The sequence below is a fragment of the Myotis daubentonii genome, chromosome 7 (assembly GCF_963259705.1).
Source record: "Myotis daubentonii chromosome 7, mMyoDau2.1, whole genome shotgun sequence".
Taxonomy (NCBI): domain Eukaryota; kingdom Metazoa; phylum Chordata; class Mammalia; order Chiroptera; family Vespertilionidae; genus Myotis; species Myotis daubentonii.
Genome location: NC_081846.1, coordinates 79,516,594 through 79,538,730, shown reverse-complemented (window position 1 = coordinate 79,538,730; position 22,137 = coordinate 79,516,594). Strand labels below are relative to the sequence as shown.

The 22,137-nt window shown below is 45.0% G+C and overlaps 1 protein-coding gene across 6 annotated transcripts in view; it reads right to left on the bottom strand.

Annotated features, from left to right (window-relative positions):
- Positions 1–22,137, bottom strand: part of NCKAP5 (NCK associated protein 5) — a 941,160-nt gene that overhangs the window by 868,713 nt on the left and 50,310 nt on the right. Inside the window, exon 1 of one of the 6 annotated variants that reach the window (XM_059704624.1) lies at positions 13,729–13,905. The exons of 4 other annotated variants lie outside the window; for them this stretch is intronic. The gene's annotated coding sequence lies outside the window, so the exon portion shown is untranslated. Of the gene's footprint in view, positions 1–8,300; positions 8,625–13,728; positions 13,906–22,137 lie in introns of those variants that run through there. One more of the 6 variants, XM_059704623.1, reaches the window with a different exon arrangement.

Here is a 22,137-nt window from a genome sequence, read left to right as displayed (position 1 = left end):
AAGAGTAAGGGAGCAGGAGGAGCTAGGAAAGGTGGTCCAAGGACTCAGAAAAAGTGTATCAAGTTAAGACCCCACCTAAAGGATCTTGACACTTCTTATGCCCACCCTCCTCCATAACCTGGGTCCACTGCACTTCAAACAAGCAGTCCTATACATACTGAGGACCCCAAGATCTGGCAGTTTTGCCAAATAAAATTCAGACATGATAAAGCCAGGGGCATCACGTAAACAGATGCAATGTGTTAAGCGATGAAAAGATGTACATATGGTGAGAACATAATAAATGCACTCACAGCCCAGGAGGGGTTTAGAGATGGGCAGCCCCCTTGGTAGTTCTTCTGGGCTGCCAATACTTGCATGTGCCAAAGTACTGCGTAAATGGGGCTCTTGACATGTGGCCTGGGGATTAAACAAATCCCTATGAACGGGACACACAGAGCTGTCATCAGCCCTCTCATTTCCCTTCAGCAGTCACCTACTTACAAGGTCCCGTAATGCCTTCAAGGATAAGGAGCCAATCATGATGGTAATGGTCACCATGTAAGGGGCGTCGATTGCTGTGCAGGCACCCCAGGCACTTTATCTCACTTAATCCTCAGGTTACATTATCTAAATATCTGGCTCAAAGTCTTACTGTGCAATCTGGAACAAATTAACCTCTTGGTACCTTGGTTTTCTCTTCTATAAAATGGGATTAATAGTAATGTCTGCCTCACAGGGCTACGTTGAGGAGTAAATGAAACAATATATGCAGAAAGCACACAGGGCCAGATATATTGTAGGCACTTCATAAATAGTACCTGAAATTGTTGATATCACTACATTTTATGGACAAGGAAACCAAGTTCAATGAAGCTAAATAACCCACCCCAAATCAATGGAGATCAGAAGGAATGCCAGGTGGGCACAAGTTGTGGCTACTTGTTTTCTGTTACTCTATCTGTATTAACTGACGGCACAGATGCAGCCTCGCAGGAACAGGGTATCCAGAAAACCCCTAGCCTGACCTGGGAAACATGAAAGAGCCCATTCCTCGGCTCAGAATCGTTTCCCCTCCCCACTCCCTTGTCCTCATCAACAAAAGAAGAAAAGTCTTTATTCTCTTCTTCATTTATTCTCATGCCTATAGAGCCCTCATCTGACAAGTGCTATGAATACTGATGCATTTATGACTGGAAATACACAGGCGCTCACTCACTCCTTGAAAGTTGGGTTAAAAGCAATAGCATGCATTTATGCCTTGAGTCTGCGGGCATTTTGAATGCCATAAGATTTGAATGTCATCAGTTGACTTGTAAAAAGGAATGTTTTCATACATGTAAAAATGGAGAGGAACGTACAAAATTAAAGTCAGAAACCTTGCTTATATCCATCATTTACCAAATATTTTATCATTTGCCAGCCACTGTTCTAGGTGCTAAGACTACAATATTAAACAAGATAGACACAGGCTCTGCCTTCATAGAGCTTACAGCCTAGATGGGAGGATGTTCTTGATCAAATGGATACCATATATTTAATTATACTAATGAGAAGTGCGATAAAACAAGTATCCGAAGCTACTATAGTATATAACAAGTAGGGATAGGGAAGCTCTTCTGAGGACGGGTGATTTAGGCTGGGGATGCAGGGACAGGGAGGGCAGCCTTCCTCAGGAGGAGAGATTGCTGAGTAGGACGGCTGAAAACGGGCGAGTAGTCAGAGAACAGCTCTGCACTAAGCCACTGAATGAATTTTGGAAAGTCAGCTCAGCTCCCTGCGGCTCCATTTCCTTCACTGGACAATGAACACAATGGGTCTGAATCAATGGCACCCTTAGAGTGAGAAGATTCTGGTCCAGGTGCAGGGAATAGACACCCATCTTTGTTGAGAGGGGGGCTCCCACAAAAGCAGGATGCAAGTATAAACTGTTCCTAGGACAGGAGACACACCATTTCTTTCCTGCATGTACTCCACAGCCAATGCTAGTTTCCCAAAAGGCTGAGGCAGGGCTCCAACACCAAAAGAAAGGTCGTGTATAGATTTTGTGGCTTGGTATGCAAAGTGCTGGTTTGGTTAATGGGCTATTAATGGTCTATCTGAATTCTCCAATTTGCCCTCCCCCCCCCCCACGGAAACAATGAAAATGAAAAGCTAAGACTTTTAATTTCTCCAGCTACAGAGAAATACAATGCACTTTAAAAAATTACTTTGGAAGTTTTCTTAATCAGGTATCTTACAAACAATGGCATTGGTTGGGGATGTGACTTTATTCAGTTTAACAAGGCCCTCTACTGGCAATTTCTAAAAACACAGTCTCTTTCAAATTGCTAGCAAATAAACTCTTTAACTACTTCTAGTAATAAAGTATGTCACATTCCTGATTATATAGGTCTGCACTGAAAAACGAAAAGAAAATCAGAAAGGGAAGAACTATGTGTCAGCTTGAGTGAGATATTCATTTACTTATTCATGCAGTAGCATTTCATGAGGTGTCATTTGCTTTCTTCTAATGAAGTTACTCTAGATGCCAAAGGTACTCACAAATAAAAGATATTCCTCACATTAAAATATATCAAGTATTCATGGAACCATAAAACCAAATTATGAATGTTATTTACCAAACGATAAACCATATTATTTCTGTCTCTTTATCCACAGACAAGTAATTGACTGGAGTTAGAATAAAAGAAATATTGAAGACAGGCCTTTAAAGCTGCTTCTGATATGGCACAACTAATAACTAACTTCTGCTTGACAACTAAAAAAAAAACAAAAAACCACCCCACCAGTATATGGCCCCCTTGAGAATTTAATTATTAGTATAATAAGAATGTTTTAAAAGTAAGTTGTCACTGACACATTTGTCAAGTTGTTGAAAGGAATGGGAAAGGTTAACTACAGATTCCTAGAAACAAGTAAATTCTTTAAATGAGGCAATTAAAAAATGTATAAGTAACTTTAGGAAAAGCATTTTTAACAGGATAAAACTATAATCAACAATAAATGATGTGACTCAATAGTAAACACTTACAATCATGATAAAAGTAAATAATAAATATACATTTATTCAACAATGGTGATATAGTCCATTGGAGAACAGGGAAGGCAGAGGAGGTTTAAGAAATACATGTGGTAATCTACCAGAATAGGAAATAAACAAATAAATTGACATTATAAATAGATATTAAAACATTATTTAGAAATATCTCCAAAAAAGCAGCAGAAAGAGTAGAAAAGCCGCTGAGGGCCAGGCCTGAGGCTGGGAGGGGGAGCGCTGCTCCAGGGACTGCACCATGTATATATCTGCAATGTTTATAAAATTGCATGCATATAAAATTCAGCACCATCATTCAGAGTTTTACCAAATAATATGTGCATGTATGTAATTATATGTGACATATAGTTATATGTTTATATAAACATTTTAGTACTACTTGGTTTGCTAAACTGTGAGCATGTATCATTTGATTTTTTAGGTTTCTAAAGCTGACAGTAGAACCATTTGGAATATGTCTTTTGGGCTGACCTAGACCAGTGCTGTTTCCAGATCCAATTTGCCAAAAGCAGCAAGTACCCTTCCTGGAGCAGCTTGTTGGACATGCATCCTGACAGTAACACTTGTCCCCCCATTTCAGAACTAACAGCCCTGCTTTCAACACCATAATGTCTATCTGCCTTATTATTGGAGCTTATATTCCAAAATGGGTTTGGGACTTGCCTTTTGAACGCAGTCCAGTGGGTTTCCATAGTGCATCCAAATTCTACTCAAAGGCATCAGTAACCCAGAAAGTGTATCTCTAAGAGGAGGGATCTTTTCTCCTGCTCTGACATACCAAGATTCATTGATGTATTGTAACTACTGGGAAGTACCTTGTGTAACTGAGACTTCAAACCGACACGACACACTTCATTAGAGGAATATGTATTGGGGCATAGTAAATGCTGTGGGTAATATTCTATGTATCTGAGAGATTTATTATTTCATCTATAAAGAGAGCACAATTGAGAATCTAAAATCCCAAAGGCATTAAACTGTGTAGAATTAGAGAAGTGGAGAAAAATAAGGCTGTAGGGTAGTTTGTGTTTAACTGGTTCTAGGAACTTGCCAGTCTTCAGTCTCAACTATTCTGGCTATTTAAAAGCACTATTTTTTTTTTAAGGACGAATCACATGACCAACCAGTATTTCCTTTTTTTTTTTTTTTTTTTTTTTTTTTTACCTAAATCCTCTGGATTACACTCCTGACCAAGCTGAACTCAGCCTACCAACACCCAGATCAAGAACGCAGATAATCCTGAGGGTCAGCTGTAACCTTGGGCTTGCCTGCAAGGGGATTCATACCTGAAGTTAAGAGAAAAACAAAAATACCAAAGAACTGGGCATAAGCTTTAGACAATTCTGAAAAACTAGAAAATGTGAACCCCCAGTCCAACTAGTTGGCACCTAGAAATGTTCATCTGATTTCCTGGTCTGACAGAACACTCCGTTCAGGGGAAAACTAAGTCCCATCGTGGCAAAGCTCATGAGAAATATTGCCTTCTACATCCAGAGAGCAGTGCAATGAAAGGTCAAGAGTATGAGCTCAGAGTTCAAATCCTGCCTCTCCCTCTTACCACCCATGTGACCTTTGCGCATGACTTTGCCATCCTGAACCTCAGTATCTTTGCCTGGAGGATGAGTATAATGAGATAGCACATGCAAAGAACTTAGAAGTGTGCCTGATATGCAGTAATCATTCAATAGTGATTATGGGGAAGAAAACAGTTTACATTTTCTCTGAGAGCGCCTATCAAGCATGCATTCATACATTTTTTTTTTCATGATTTAGTGGGAACTCTGTGCCAGGTGCTGAGCTATGCATGAGATTAGCAATTTGGCAAGGGCCTGGCGGATAAATTACGTGGATAGAGAATGCCACAGGCAGGAGTATAAAGGTATACAGGTGCTAAAGAACGTACAAGCCCAACATGTTCAGGTTACAGAAAGCATGTCTGGTAGCTCAGCCAGTAATTCCAGTCCAAATCATCTGAGGAATTTGTTAACTATTTCTGGGTCTGAATCTCACCTTGTAGATGTTGATCCATTAAATCTGCTTTGGGATATGGACATCTGCAAGGTAAATAGTAATGGCAACAGCTAACACTCATTAGTACTAAATTATGCCTGGTATTTAAGTGTTTTGGCTGTAATAAGTTATTTAATCCTCCCCCCCTCCCCCAGATCCCCATAAGATGGGCACTCCTATTATCCACATTTTAAAAATGAAACTTGAAACAGATAAGTGCATTAACCAAACCATAAAGCCAGCAAGTGGTGGAGGCAGGCCTTGAGCCCACACAGTCGGGTTCCAGTCCAAGTCTGCAATCACTACGCGGTGCTGCCCCTCCGTCCTCCAGGGAAGGTTCAGTTGCGCTGTCGGGACAGGAGCCTCCAGAACAGATGTATAACAGTAAGTGCATCGGGTGAGGGGAGAGAGATGAGCCAGCGGATGTTGGCAAGCAACACATCAGCATAGTCTTGTTTGCATATGAGGAGTCGGGCACTGAGAGCTTTCAACCACAGAATTTAAAGCCACTCGGCACACTTATGTCATATTTTTATCAGCCAAATGCTGGGGCCTAGGTGTCTGATGTAGGCAATGAGATATTTAAGATTAACAACTGATTCTATTTATTTAGTATTATATATTGAACAACTACTCTATATCAGGTGCAGTGAATATAGGAAGTGATTAAAACACAGCCCTTGCCCTAGCTCAGTGGTTCTCAACCTTGGCTGCACATTAGAATCATCTGGGAATCTTTAAAATCCTGATTTCTGGGCCTCATCCTCTGGAAACTCTGTTTCTTTGTTACTAATGTTGTGGCCCCACCCCATAACAAAGAAACAGAATTTCCGGAGGATGAGGCCCAGCAATCAGGATTTTAAAAAGATTCCCAGGTGATTCTAATGTGCAGCCAAGGTTGAGAACCACTGCCCTAGCTGGTTTGGCTCAATGGAGAGACCGTCAGTCAGCCTATGGACTGAAAGGTCCTGGGTTTGATTCCGGTCAAGGGCACATGCCCAGGTTTAGGCTCGATCCCCAGTAGGAGGCATGCAGGAGGCAGCCAATCAATGATTCTCATCATTGATGTTTCTATCTCTCTCTCCCTCACCCTTCCTCTCTGAAATCAATAAAAATATATTTTTTAAAAAAACAGCCCTTGTTTTCAATGGAAAGAGATATTTGAGGATCCAAAGGAAGACATCAGCACTTCGAACTCGAGAGTCCAGAGGCGTCCCACATGCATGGGCAAGGCAGGTTCCAGAGAGAAAAGGAATGCAGGGTGTGAATCCAGTTGAATGTCAGAACCTGAGGTCTAGACTGCAGTGCGAGAATGAGGGGGTAGGAGGAATCAATGAGAAAGTGAAAAGAAGATTCCATGGACAAGAGGATCCCCAAAGCGGAGTCCGAAGCACAGGTGAGGTCAGTGAGAAGAGGTCTGAGACGTGAAAGTAAAGCAGAAGCACAAAATGTCAGAGATGGGAACCGCCTTCAATCTCTCAACCTGTACCTGATGCAAAATGCCTTCCGCACATGCCACCGGCGGGAACCACCTGGCTTGCCTTTCAGCCATCAACTGTAAGATAATCAGAGTCATATGGGCCCTCTGGTGAAAAGAATGAGGGACAGAGACACTCAGAAGCATTCTCAGAGCCAAAGACAACACAGGAACATTCTCTCTTTGCAGGACCACCTTCCTACACCTTCACACAAGCCCTGCTCCTACAAGAAGGCCTCCTAACCACGCGTGGCCCATTTCTTTTCTAATCCCTCAGAACTGAGCCGTGAAATGCATGCTGCAGGAGCACAGGGATTTAGTTTCTAGCTGCAGCTCAGTCACTGTCTTGCCCAGTGACTTCGGACAAATTATTTCCCTTCCTTGTGCCTGAGGTTTTCTTCTGTAAAAAGATTAAGCTTTGAGTAATATTTTGAAAACTGCTTTAGCAGCAAATCCCTTATTTTAAATGAAAATTCACCAAAAAAGCACTGAGCTGTAATCCATAAACCATATCCAAGCAGCGCGTGCTCTGATGGAAAATTTGGAGCTGACAAACACGCAACAAGTGGCACACCGTGGTACCCCCTGGAAAGCTTTTCTGGCGCTGAGTTCTTGCAGCTCCGGAGACCCGAGGAAAAGAGAAAGGCAGTGACGGCTGTCACTGCTCTCCTGGGCTGGTGATGGATCCCCTGAACTGAGGGGCAGGCCAGGCCCCCAGGAGTGAGTCACGGGGTTCGCGCGCAGGAGGTAACAGGCTAACAGCCACTTCTTGCCGATCTGTGCACACAGCTGTCAGCTCTAGGAGGCAGGAATCAGCCCCGATTTGCTACTGGCTATGAGGGGCCGGACCACAGGCGCTGAGGAGCAAACCCAGCATTGTGAAGCACGTACTAGACTAGAAAGACAAACTCACAGGGCTCTTAAGCAGAACTTCCGAGTGGCCAGGTGGCCCAGCCTGGCCGTGATAAGAGGGAGCCGGTCCAGGCTGGCACACACTGACAGCATTCTTCCTAGGCGCCCCAAAATATCCGAAGAGTTTAAAAGAGTCAGAGGAAAGTGAAAGAGAAGATGTGGATCTTGACTCCCGACCTCACTGCATGTCAGTTTGCTTTTTTTCAGTAGTTCGTGACTTCAGGTTCCTAACTCAGAGAAAAGTCAGAACAGTGAACATTTCTCAGAATACTCAAGTAAAAAAAAAAGTCCATATATAAAAGGTTTCCATTCAAAACACTTTTCTATCCTTTAACTTCCCCGAGAATGAATGAGCTTGGCTGTGTGTGCGCTTGGGGAGAGGGTGTGGGCAGGAGGAAACAAGATAATGTAAACAGCAGTCACATACTAGAAACCCATAAACCACAGGAAGGATCAGAGACAAAACGCGGGTTTCCCCTCCAGCACCCCACTTCACTGAAAATTAGTCTTCACAGGTTTCTATTAAACTTCTTAAGTCAACCTAATAGTTTCTGTATGGTTGGTTGCTTTTTATTTTTTAAAAAAATGTCCAACCTCCCTGCAGAGGCAAATAATTAAGGACTCAGCACTATCTCGTTATCATCCCGCCCCGTGCCTGTTCTCAGACACAAGGAGTCCCCTGCACCTCACAGGCAACCTCAGCCCCTGTAATTACTCAGAACAAATGCATACTTGTGGTGGCAGCCAGACCCTGTAGACATACGTAAACATCATTATCTCACTTTAAAAGGAAAGCAAGCTGTATAAAGAAGAAACACTGTTACCGGAGTTAAAAAAAAAAAAAAAAAATCCCAACAGTCTTACTTGCAGTTCGCGCTTCAGTCAACACATATCACAGCCCTGGAGACAAGACACAGGCACTGCAACACGCTCTCCAGCTAAAACTTTCCTCCCGAGTTATCCTGTTTATTTTTGAAGCATTAAAAGGCCGCGCTAGGAGGACGCGCTGTTTTCCTGACCGTCCCAAGCGGCAGCAAAGTCCTGCAGGGAATGCAGAGCGAGTTTGCGGAGACGGCTCCCTCCGTGCGGCTCCGCGGTTGCTCCGAGCTTGTAAATACAAGCTCCGTGGACAAAGTCCCAAATGACATCACTGGCAGCTGCTTATTGTTGAGTCTTTATTAACTGACTGTCAAAAAAAAAAAGGAGGGGGTGGGGAGCAAGAGTATCTTTTCTACGGCCGGCGTCTTGGCGTGGATTCCAGCGACACATGCGTTAATAATCCCATTGACTCCCATTTTCAAGAGCCTGGCTTCTCGCAGGTCAGACCTTTCTCCCCGAAGTGGAGAAGCCCCTGTCATTCACACTGGCTACAGGAAGGCTGCAGGGGAGGCCGGAAGCCGGCAGCCCTATCAGGTTGTTCACCCCCCTGTTAACAACTTCAGAGTTCGGTGATTCGTGAATACACGGATATTAGTTATGTCTTATGTTGCCAAACAACTTTTACTGGGCTGTGTGTACCTGCTAACGTTTTTTTTCTAGATGGATTATTCTGGGTTGTAGCTCCTTTTAGATGTACTCTAAAGTTTACCTTGGAGTAGAAGGAAGGGCTGCTTGAAGCCACAAAATGTTGTGTGTGTGTATATGCAAGCAGGCAGGTCGTTTCCTGGGAAAAGTGCTGGAAGTCTTCTCCAGATTCTCAAAATTTGAATGATCTACCTGTACCAGCCCCATCATGTCCCCCCAAAACCAAAAAAAACCCCCAAAACCACAAAACAACTTCTGCTAAGTATCTCTAATAGCCTCAAGGACCACTGTAAACCTCATCCACTTCCAACCAGCAAATTAAAAGTGGGCACTTCCGCCCTATTTTCCACCCTCGTGGAATCTCTCTTCCTCTGTCGGCTGATTCCTACTTGCATTTCAGAGTTATCTACCGCCCACCGCCAGCCCCACCTGAGGATCCGATCCGCAGTCCCGCAGCCTCTGCCTGAAGCTCCAACACTGGACTCCACTGTTTCCCTTCCTTCCTCTGAACTTCCACAATGATGCTGACTATTTATATTTGCTGCTTTTTATATACTGACTTGTATTTTTAGCTTGTTTTTTAGCCATCTGTGTCTGTCTTCCCAACTCAATGTGAAAGGTCTTTGAGGGCAAACATTGTGCTGTAAGCGTAATTTGTTTATACCCGAATCGCCTGCCACCGTGAATCTTAAACAGCAATACGGGGAGGAGGGTGCTGAGGGGGGAGACAGGAACAAGGTTAGTGGGCCCATGGAATGAAGTGTATATTTAGATTAAATACTCTCCCTGCCTTTGGAAACAGTGGAGGCTCACTGCATATCCCAACATTATTTTCTCAAAGAGCAGTGATTGATTATTGATTTGGAAGCGTACCAAGACCTGCCAATCTGCCACTTCTTGGAAGAATCAGTTAAAGACAGTGCATATCTTGCTTCACAAATGGGTTTTAAAAATCAACACAATATTTATGAAAAGCAAATGAAAAGTACCTAACTATTTGACAGGTACAATCCTTAGACCAAGCAGTTGCACTTTTCAGAGTGACCCCACAAATGTGCTCACAAAAGGGCCCCAGGATATAAACTCAAGAATGGTACTTGCAACATTATTTGTAAACCATTAGAGTAGAGATAGCTTAAATATTCATCAATATGAGAAAAGATAAATTATACAAATTGTGGCACATGTATAGGATATGACACTTAAAAGGAGTTGAAAAAGTTGAGGTAACTGCATGTACTGGCACAGGAAGAACTAGATAGTTGCTTGTTGAATGGATAAAACAAATTGCAGTATAGGCTGCAGCATATGCTGGGAGGAGTTACACAAATTATTAACAGTGGTTATCCTTGGAGAGGGAGACAGGGGGACTTTCAGTTCTGTATAGTTTGGCTTTTTTTTTTTTTCAATGAGCATGTGCCACTTTTGTTATTAAAAATAACAATAAAGGGGGCTGGATGAAGAGGGAAATGGGTGGGGGAAATAGGAGACATCTGTCATACTGTCAACAATAAAAAAATAAACTAAAAAAAAAAGTAATGCCGAAACCGGTTTGACTCAGTGGATGGAGCGTCGGCCTGCGGACTGAAGGGTCCCGGGTTCGATTCCGGTCAAGGGCATGTACCTGGGTTGCGGGCACATCCCCAGTAGGAGATGTGCAGGACGCGACTAATCGATGTTTCTCTCTCATCGATATTTCTAACTCTCTACCTCTCTCCCTTCCTCTCTGTAAAAAATCAATAAGATAAATAAAAAAATAATAATAAAAGTAAATGATCATACAATTTTCATAATAACCCACAAGGAAAATCCCTTCAACAAATGTCTGGCACAAGGTATAGGTGCTCAATAAAGATCTATTGATTGGATGAATATTTGTGGAGTTTCTACTAAGACATGGCACTACACTGAAGTGGAATACGATCAAGAAGAGGAAGAACCAGGCACTTGGTTTTTATTTCTGATTGAATGACCAACCAAACCCTTTCCCATACATTTGAGGACTAATTTGAAAACCTCTTAGACTCTGTCCACCTTAAGAAATTATTAACGTTAAGTGCTTAGAACATCAAGTGCTGGCCTTTCCCTTGGCGACGGCCGTTTGACGAGTGGAGCTGTAAGGTAAGACGAGTATGAACCGCTTTGGTTCAGTTCTCTGGCTGCTAACAAGCATTGGGCGAGAAGGCAGAAGGCTTGTAAGGGCTCAGGGTTGCCCAGCTCCTGTCATGGCCAGTCAAACATGAAGGAACTCACCAGGGGCAGGTTAGGGAACTCTCACCCATGAAGAGTCTCCAGAGCTTCATTAAGGAGGGATGGAGGCTTTGCAGGTCAGTGGCCTGGAATGCCGGCACAGAATGGCCAGTCTCCCCTACATGCAACCTACAGGTGGAAACCCGCAGGCATGAGCCATGCTTACTGGTAAGATACTACATTTTTCTTTAGGAGGGAGTAAGTCCAAGAAAGAGAATGAAAATTCCCACCAAGGAAAAGGGGTTTTTTCAAAGTAGTACTATTTTTAGTCCTCTAGAGCAAACATACTGCAGTCTCGCCTTACTTCCTAGTGAGAAGATATCTTATGTCTATAATAATTTCAAGACAAAAAAAAGCACAGCCCACAATTCCTGCATGGTTTTATATTGCTCTGAGCCACATATTATAGGAACCTGAGGCCAGATCCTGTTTAAAAATGCACGCGTGAAGCCCCTCGAGTATCATAAAGTCACACTTTCCCAAGTGAGAGTTAAATATACGTATTTAAACTTGACTTTCAACTTCGTATAAAAACAAATAAGGGAAAGGTGAGGTGGGGGTGGGGGCAGTGTCTTCCCCACCTCTACCAGGTGATCATTAATGCTGCAGCCACAATCGCCTCCCCCTGCTGAGGTGCGTGGCCCACCTCCTTCAGTGCCTTCTGCTTCTTCTTCAGGCAACGTCCTCTCTCTCTGTGCAGCCTGCCCTCACCAATGGAGGATTGCCAGGCAACGTTATAAAATGCATATATATGGCTATTTGCCTGTTCGTTTTTTAAATGATTTACGCTGTATTCTTCATCTTAAAGTGTTTTCTGTTTTAAACAGGAAAATCCCTCAAAGACCAGCTCTTCAAGGACTGAAACAAGGAAAAGGCCCCTTACCTTGCAGGTGCTTGCTGGATGACTGATCTGACTAGGGATCTATCAAGACTATTATCACAGGAACAGTTCCTACCTCCAGTGTCTGATTTCCTTTCTACCTCCCCCTCTTATCCTGATAAACACGGGAAACTACTGCCATTTATTAAGCACTTATATGTGTCATTTGTTTTAAATGTGTTATCTCATTTGCCTTTAAAATGATGCAGTTATTTGGATACTATTATTGTTAGTGTAGGAAGCTGGATATTAATAAAGGAAGGAAGCAAAGGGAATCAGACATTATTACATACTAGAGGCCTAGTGCACAAAATTCATGCACGGTGGGGGGTGGGCCAGGAGGGTATGTCCCTCAGCCCAGCCTGCACCCTCTCCAATCTGGGACCCCTCAAGGGATGTCCGACTGCCCAGTGTGGGATCGGGCCTAAATGGGCAGTCAGACATCCCTCTCACGACCTAAGACTGCTGGCTCCCAACTGCTCGCCTGCCTGCCAGCCTGATCAGCCCCTAATCACTTCCCTGCCAGCCTGATCGACACCTAACTGCTCTCCCCTGCAGGCCTGGTCCTCCCAACTGTCCTCCCACTGCTGGCCTGGTTGCCCCCAACTGCCCTCCCCTGTTGGCCTGGTTGCCCCCAACTGCCCTCCCCTGCAGGCCATCTTGTGTCCACATGGGGGCGGCCATCTTGTGTTGGAGTGATGGTCAATTTGCACATTACTCTTTTATTAGATAGGATAATGAATGGGTGTCATGAGCCTGTTGGCTTCACCAGGAAGATCCAGGGGATCACAGCATTGCCCCACCAAGAATTGATACCCCTCCCTTTCCACTCTGGTACCAATGGGGGCGGGGGCAGGGGAAGGTAAGTGCATGTGCAATAGAAGTCAAAATGGCACAGGGGGAGGTGCTGGACCACAGAGGCCTATCAGTTTAGCCTGGGGAAATAATGGATTAGTCAGGAGGCAGGTACAGCTCAAGCCCACAAAAGCTTGGAAAGTTGATTGGTTATTTTGAAAAAAACTCCTGGTCCATCATGAGCCAGAGATAATATTATCCCCAAGGAACACCGAAGAGCCCTCTCTCTTGGCCAGGAACACATGTAACCATGCAGGTCTAGCAGCCCTGTGGGCCGGGGCAGGCAGTATGGGCTCCACGGACTGAGTTTTCATCTGAAACAGAAACTCTGGATTCTGGCCTTTGTTTGGGCCTTGATGAAAACAAGACTGGATTGTTTCCATGGCAGGACAGACAGATAGGAACCCACGAGGGGCAGCCTTGTCTTTTCACCCAAATAAATCTTGCCACACCACAGTCTCCCGGGCATGGGTCTGTGAAATAGTTTTCTCAGAATCCTGTGGGAGAACACAAGTTCCACCAGCAACATTATCACTCCCTTCTTAGTGCTGAGGAAACTGAGGCCCAGAGAGCTATGCTCCTCAAGTGACTTGACTATGACCACACAGATGGTCAGAGGTAGATCTACCATTTCAATGCTGCCTGGCCTTCCCGTGTCCCAGGGAGACTTAGAGCCCCTTGCAGATAATAAATATGAAGAATGGCAAGTTGGAATTAGAAGCATGTCTCCATCATTAAAGTACTCAGTTCTGGTCCGTACATGGCAGGGAACATTCAACAGACCTCGGACCTTGATCTCAAACTGCTCTTTTCCATCACGTAGCTCCTCTGCGTAGCTCTCAGAGGAGATATACTGTTGACTTCAAAGACAGGTGCAAAGACCATGAAATCAGCTCCACAGGGCTTAGTCTCAGAGCATCAGCGTGGAGTAGACTCTCCACGCCCTTGGAGATGGGCAAGATTCAATTGTGGGAAGGAGAAAACACTGGAGCGCAGGCATTTACTAGTAAAAGTGTTCCTACCTGTTTCCCTTCACACAGAGAGCCTTCAGTGACTTCTATTCCTTTGCTCCAATACCTATTTTTTCTGGTTGAGCTAATGGTTCTACAACAGGCATAAGAGACAGACTGTTGCCAGCCAGTCTGCCCTGTAAGAGTTAGTATGATCAGAAATAGGAAGCAGAGGAGATTTTCGGAGTAACCCAGGAACACCTCAGCGTTCCTCAAACCAATCAGCATGGCTTTAAGAGTGGGGTCTCTCTAGGGGCGCTGAGATGCTGCATGTTTAGAAAGTGGCCCACGATATTCTCATATAGATGTTCCTCAGACATATTCGAAGAAGCACTGATTATAGCAAGAGAAGTACATACATGACCATCTTGTTTACAATCAGACGCTAATAAAGAGCACATAGTTTTGTCCAGGTTCCTTAGGAAAGAACACTGTGATCAATTAATTAGAAAATTCCTGGTAACCCTTCCCTACAATAGGTCACACTGACACAGAGTTGGTGCTCAGAGTACAACTTAGAGAAGACAAAACGGGTGCCACTCTGATAGTCCCAACACAGAGTTGGATCAAGTCCTTTATAGGCATTCATCGCTGCAGATGTTACAGTATTCCCCGTCCATAAATCAAACAAAACAAGAGTAAGCCATAAAGTGTGAAGTCCAACCAAGTTCAGATTACTCCCATAAAGACTGCTTTGCTGTATGTCTTCATATATCAGATTTCAAGCTTACACATGCTTTTTTCCTCAACTGGGGAGGGAGGGCTGCTTGCTGGGGCTCTCGCCACATGTGCCTTCTATCTATTGAATTGTTAACACCTTTAGGGCACCAGGCACCTTAGGAGAGGGACTGACACGGCAGAAGTCTGTTGAAAGAGGAGGTGAAAGAAGAGATGTAAATTTGACTGGTTATGGACATGTGCCTGGGACCTGTCCCTGATATGGGGTACTATGCTCCCACACATTTGCTTTCTCAACCAGCCCAGGCTCCAGGCTCAGCCGGGGAGGCGCAGCGAGGGTTAATGTTCCTGAGGCGGTGGAGGGCTTGGGATGAAAGGCCCTGTGTAAGTATAAAGTATCACCATGAAGCTGGAGGATTTTATTTCAGCCTCCTCATTGTGTTGTTGACAGTGCATACTGTGAGCTTGACATTTTTAACTACTTTGCTTGCCCCAAATAAAAAGGGCTGGGCAAGAGGAGGTGGGAAAAGGGGAGGGGTGGGGAGAGATATTCCTCCCCTGACTCTGATTGTACACAACTCCGATGCATTAAAGTCCAGTTTGGGAGCTGGGTCCAACAATGCTACTTCAAAGATTTATGTAAATTCATTAAACAAGATGCAGGTTGCGTTCCTTTTAACCTGAGAACAGAGTCCTCCTGAAACCAGAGCCTGGGGGAGGTCGCGAGGGACACGCTGTCTATAAACTGAGAAAGCAGCTCATTCTGTGGCCTGTGATGATTGTCTGAATAAAACGACCCTGAGTTCGATTTCCACCAGATACCGAGAGGCCAATAAAACCAGTGATCGCACCAGGGGGAGGAAGGAGATGGGGACAGCCTCAGGCGTTCCCAGTGCCAGTGCGTGAGAGCCAGATCGTCCCCTGATTAGCGCCTGCCTCCCATAAAGCCCCCCCAAATGGCATGTCAGCTCCCCGGGGGTTCCTAAAACGCACTGGGGCTCCAGCACTTACAGTCCCTGCCCCCACTGCCTCACACTAGCCCTAACAACATCCCTGAAATGCAAGGAGAAAAGCTGATAGCACACTGCCAGGGGCCCCAGGGGGCTGGCAGGGCTGGCAGGGCTGGCAGGGCTGGGTCCCTGTGACAGACTCCCATGCTCTGGAATGCCTGCCTGCACTTGTCCAAATGGCCAGCAGAACCCGGAGCTCACTGGGGAGCACCCCCCACCCCCCTTTTATGCTGACAGAGATTCTTAGGTTAAAAAGACAAAAGTAGGAAATGTTAGGGAAGGCAGGTCAGGGGTCTATTGAAACTGTTTTTATTTTCTCCGTGTGTAAGTGCATGTGCTGCCCTAGCTTAGTGGTTAGAGCACTGGGCAGCAGACCAAAGGGTCTCAGGCTAGATTCCCGGTCCAGTCAGGATGTGAACCAGAGGCAACCGAGCGATGTGTCTCTCTCACACTGAAGTTTCTCTCTCTCTCCCCACTTCCTCTCTCTCTTCCATTCTCTCTAAAAAAGTCAATGGAAAAAATATCCTCAGGTGAGGATTGGAAAAAAGAAATGTAAGTGCATCACACACACACACACACACACACACACACAGTGAGATTTTTTCCCCCTCTGATTGCCTCACAGGTGAAGCTCCAGAAACACGTTACTCATGTTCATGGCAAATATTCCTCAAGGGCCCCATAGAAAAGGCTTCCTTACAGATCAGAGAGAGAGAGGCAGCCCTTTCCAGCCTGTCCCCAACCAAACAGCCCTGGGAAGTCAATGGAAGCGGCAGAAATGGAACCAAGGCTGAGGCTCAGGGGATGCGGGGGCTGGGCTTTGCCCAGGGGCCTCTCTTGCCCCAGCTAGCCTGACAGAGGGGGACAGCGGTCACCAGGCCAGCATGGGCGATGCACATGTCACTTTCCTGTCAGGATAGGAAGTGTCCTGCTTTCCTCACCTTCCCAGGCAATGCTCACTCACTATGGTGTGGAGAAAAGTCCTTTGTATTGGAACCCTCTGCAATCTGCCTGAGGAGTCAGAAAACCCAGAAAACCCGAGGGACCCAACTCTGGGCTACTAGACCTTGAGAGATCCTAGATCCCTCAGCTCTACTGTCACTGCCGATTCAAATTTTACACCTTAAATAAATCCAGAACCGCTTTAAGACAGATTGAGCCTTTTCCAGGTATAAAATTCTATTGTTAAACCTAAAATTCTGCTGGCGGTGACATTATTTTAAAGTATAGCCCTCCTATTAACAAAGGAGAATCACCATTCAATTTATTAGTTATCATTTATTATTTTGACTGATTATAATAAGGTGAGTCCTATTGGTCAAGTTCGTGAGATGCTATTATTAGGTTAGAAATTGCTTAATATATGGTAATACCTTTTGAATAAATATAAACATGATACATTCCTTGTTTTATAAGAAGAAAAATGTAGTTAGGAGGCTTTGGAATGATATTTTAGCAGCAGGGTTCTTTTGAAATGAAGTCTTCAGTAGAAGTTGATTACATAAAACAGTTTAGGGGTGAGGTCTTATCCCACCGACCCTCCCACGCCCACCTGCCAAAAAGAGCAAAGGACACACATGTACAGGTAGGGCTGGCTGAGTTGAACTAAATGACATTATTCCTTCCCTGTCTACTTCATCCCTTAGTGACCCCTGTCCTCTGAGGTCTCTTGACCCGTTCCTTCCGTACCACCCAATTTAGCAGTTAGTTCTACATAGCAGGGACTGTGTGTTCATAATTGCTTTTGGTAGGTAACACTTACCGCCCAAGTAGATTGTAGTCATCAACACAGAGACCATCCTCCATGCTTCAGTAGTTACCTCCATGCCAACACAGTGCTAGGCATGCACAAGCCATGCTACTAAACAGGGATTTATTCCCATTATCAAGGAGACTTAAAGTCACAGGAGGCCCACAAGGTGAGGGAGAGCAGGTAGGTCTCCTGCAACTTGGGATGCCAGTCACAGACTTGAGTGGGCGGTGGGGGAGGGGGAGCCAGGCATCAGAGCCTGAGATCAGGAAAGCTGGCTGCCTTTTCTTTTTCTCCTTTTCCTTCCTCAGCCAACCCTCTTGCAAGCCACCCTCAGATGCAGATTATCATGCCTGCCTACTCCTCCCAGGTGCAGCTGAATGATGATGAAAAATATGTCGGGAGTCCAGAGAGAAGAATATAATATCGTCTAACCAACGTCATGTGAACTTGAAGGTTATGCCAATGCATTAATCTTGTAAATCCTTATCTTTTCATTATTTATTTTTCTCATTCATTCACTGAGTCACTCACTAAACATTTTATGGCACAGTTTACAGCTCATACAACAAATCCTCATTGAGCACCTTCTGTTCTCCAGGCTCTGCATATTTTAGAATCTGAGCCACTATGAATACTCAGGACATTCTGTGGGTATCTACTGATTGGGAAATGCAAAGAAAAAAAATACATTGAAAAATGTATTTCCACCCCTGTTTTGATAAAATAAATAAATAAAGTCAAAGTGTAGGGGCCTTTAGTCTAAGGATGAGAGGTGGCAACTGAGATTGTGTTAGAAACAGGAAAGGTAAGGCAACCTGACAACCAAGTGCAGCTAATTGAGCCTGACGCACAAACCTCTTGGATAGAAGGAACTCCGTTATGAGCAGGGAGGCCAGTCTCTCTATGGACATGTAATTGTTGACCAAGCGTGAAGTGTGGTTTATGTGAGGTCAGGAAGTCCAAAGGTCACTGTCTTAGTGAAACATCAGCTGGTCAGAGCCTTTCCTATAACACATTCCATACTCTGGAAACTAAGTAAGCAGTTCTTGTCCTCATTTCAATGTAGAAACAAGACCAGTTTCCACTAAACCCTTTGGTCTTGGACTTGGACTAAGAAACCCTAGCAATGCACTCCCAGAAGCAGGTAACCTCCCCACCCCCACAGCAAACGTCCACACCAGCACTAAATTCTGTCCAGTCTCCGGAGAGATTCATTCTGCTAGAAGCTGGGCAGGTATATGCCAGGGGTCAATTTTGAGTGAAAGTGGGCTTCTCACTGACTTGGAAACACATCGCCCGTCTGGTGAGAGGGGAGGAAGGAGAGGAGAGGAGGCTCCAGGTGGGTAAGGTGAGGGCGTGTGCAGAGAGGAGGCTCCAGGTGGATAAGGAGAGGGCATGTGCAGAGAGGAGACTCCAGGTTGCTCTTTAGTGCGCACGAGTTGCAGGAGCACCCAGTCTGGACTGAAGACCCTGGCTCGGGATCTGGCCGGCCCCGATGGCATTGTATCTGGGTGCATCAGGGCATTAAGCTCTGGTTTGCACCCTAGATCTATTGCCTATTTTACCATTCTTTCTCTGTCCTCAGCAGTTTGTTCCAAAATTTTTTCTCTTCCAATTCATTGCCCTTATGTTCAATTTCAGTTTGATCTATATTTATTAGCTGCCAAGTCCATGTGGAGCACTGCAGGGACTATCAATAATGTCTCTTCTCTCTGTCACTCCTAACTGCACAGAAAAACATCTGCCATGGCTTCCCAACCCTCCACCCTCCCATTTCCATGGCTTCGGTGTGACTCCAGGGGCCGGCTTGGAACAGGCTTCATATCAACCCACCGAGGACTCAGGTTTAGTGCTGGAAGTCAAGCACCCTGGGAAAACCTCGGTCCAGGCAAACCAAAGGGTGGTCACCCCAAATCCACCACAATTCTATCCGCGAATTCCGAGAGCCTCAGAAAAATCAGTGCTTCTTTGTAAGTCCTCTAGCACCCCCAAATTGTTTCCATGGGCTCCTCCCATGGGAAGATTCCGCTTGGCTTCCTCATTTCCTGTTGAGCCCCAATAACACACACCTCTGTTCCATTCCGGCAAGCCCCTTCTTCCCATAGCCACCCCTGTAAAGAGCTTTTGGCCAAACAGTGAAGACTTTACAAAGAGATTTTGCTCTGTAGTTTCTGGACCTCACCGTTTAGTCTGGAACTTAACCTGTGAAGGATGTGGACTTGCACCCCACAGATCTGAGCAGCTATGAACACTCATGGGACAGAGCAGCACGGAGCCTCCAGTCGCCAGCACCTCCAGGGCTTGCCCCACCCAGGGACCATCCTTCCCAAAGTGGCCCATATCCAGTGACTGGTCCATGCAGCGATATAAAGGCCAGGCAATTCTGAGTTGACTCGGGTCGCTGTGACGGGCCGCAGGCAGCCCACTGCACCCTGTAGGGTTGGCGGAGGCTCTGTTCCCCTTCTCCCTGTGCCCAATGCACATTCTTCCCCTCCCTCTTCAGGTGTGTCTCCCCAGTCAACACCTCACAATATCCCAACCCAATCAACGCAGAGACTCTGTACAGTTCCTGCTTCTAGGGAGCTCAACCTGTATCACAACCTCAAACCCTGAGAACTCTAAGCACAAGAGAGGAAAGTACGGTTTCTCCAGAGTCCTCAGTGAAGTCTGTTTTCTTAGGTAACTAGGACACTGGGTCAAGGTGAGAAATTACAAGCTGGAGACCACGGGTTATGCTCCAGTACAGAGGCAAGCCGACTGGTCATCTGAAAGCCACTCACACTTAAAGCAGAGCAGCAGCTTCGACAATTCAGCAAGAGCAGTAACTGACATGACCACAGACACCTACATAGCACTCAGGAGGCGCCGAACACCTTTACACTGTAACTGTCTCAGCCCAGCTTCACCAGAACCATATGAGTTAGGTTCTCCCATGCTCTTCCTCTTGCAGTGAGGAGACTGAGGCACAAATAGGTTGAGTAACTTGCTCAAAGTTGCAGGCTAGTGAGTGGGCAGAGCTCAGATATTAACGAAGCAACTAGCCCCAAAGTCTCCACCAAACTGCCCCTATGTGTGACGTGAATGTGAAGAGAAAGAGGTAAGATGAATGTCTTCCTCCCACCCATGGCAGTAAATATCACCCTCCATCATCAATTAAGCTACGTATCAACATGTTGACAGCATTCCTTCTTCCCTAGATAAGGAAATCCTGTGTCCAACTGAGATATAGGCAGGCCCAATTTCAAACCTCCATGTCAATGTCGCTGTGTTACATATGGTCCTTTCCCCCAAATGTGGTTTCACCATTAAAACATAATTCCTTTACTTCCCAGCAAATAGGATAAAGGGCACCTTAAGTATTTTTGGCTCCTGTACATGTCAACACACAAAAAAAGAGAGATGAAATTGTTTTCTTTTTCTTGTATCCAACTGTGGTGCTGCAGAGAAGCCAGGCAAACCAGTGAGCCCACTGCCAACACGTCAATCAAAAGGCGCAGGGCAAACCCTGGACGCCTTCCTCCATACTCCGGAGGCCCTGTTTCCTGGCTGCCCCTTGTGAATTGTTGGCTCGCCCATGAGTTACTGCTCAGGAGGGATAACCCAGATGACTGCTGCTTCTTGGAGATGAATTTTTAAAGCACATTCTGTCTCCTGCCTCTCTGCAGGAGAAAATATAAAAAGATAAAGATAAATAAAAATTTTTAAAATCCTACATTGCAAATGATTCATATTCTAAATCTTTGGTCAAACAGGATCTCAATTCCTATACCTCTGTTGCCCTGAGCCCTGTGTATTATTTAGATGGATGTAGGAACTGAACCCCAGGCTACAGGCATAGAAGGGAAAACAGCTATTTTCTCCTTTACCATGGAAACCCTGTGCACCATGAGGGCCCAAGGAGAAATGAACAGCTTTCATAACTTGGGAGGACTGCGGCCTCTACCTTAGCAGCATAATGGAGTTCTGGTGCAGCATAAATCACGGGTCTAATGCAAGCTGTCTCCTGAAGGCTCAGGGAAGCATCTCACTCACCTGGAACAAATCAGCATGGCTTATTCTCAAGGCGGATTAAGCATTTCCCCACAAGCCTTAATCACCTTAGGACATTCAGTGTGCAGGTCCTCAGAGGAAAGGGAACATTGTGGATGGACTTTGTTTTTGTATGTGATGCTTCTCTCCTGAATACACAACCACACTAAAAAAATCAGTCACTACTTCCTCAGATCTTGTCTCAGGCATATGTCCAAATATATAAATAGATAACACACCCAGAGTGTATAATTGGTATAAAGTCTCTCTCTCTCTCTCTCTCTCTCTCTCTTCTCTCTCTCTCTCTCTCTCTCTCTCTCTCTCTCTCTCTCTCTCTCTCTCACACACACACACACACACACACACACACACACACACACACACACACACACACAGAGTTTTGGAAATAAATAGCTCCAAACTTAATAGCTTTGCAATCAGTTACTATAAAGCTCAACTAACAACCTATGTCTTCCCTTTATTCCAACCTTCTTCCTCTTGCCCATCCTGCTTAAATGGCTTAAGTCAAGAAGAACTTAGTATCTATGTTAGTCCCTAACCCTCATTTTCAGAACTGTTTCACATGGAATGACCTCATCACAAGTTAATCCTCCATTGCTGCTAAAATAAATCTGCATTGAATGAGGACATTTGTTTCCCTCTCTTCAATATGAGTGTAAAACATTTAAAATGTAAACTTGGGAAGGAAATG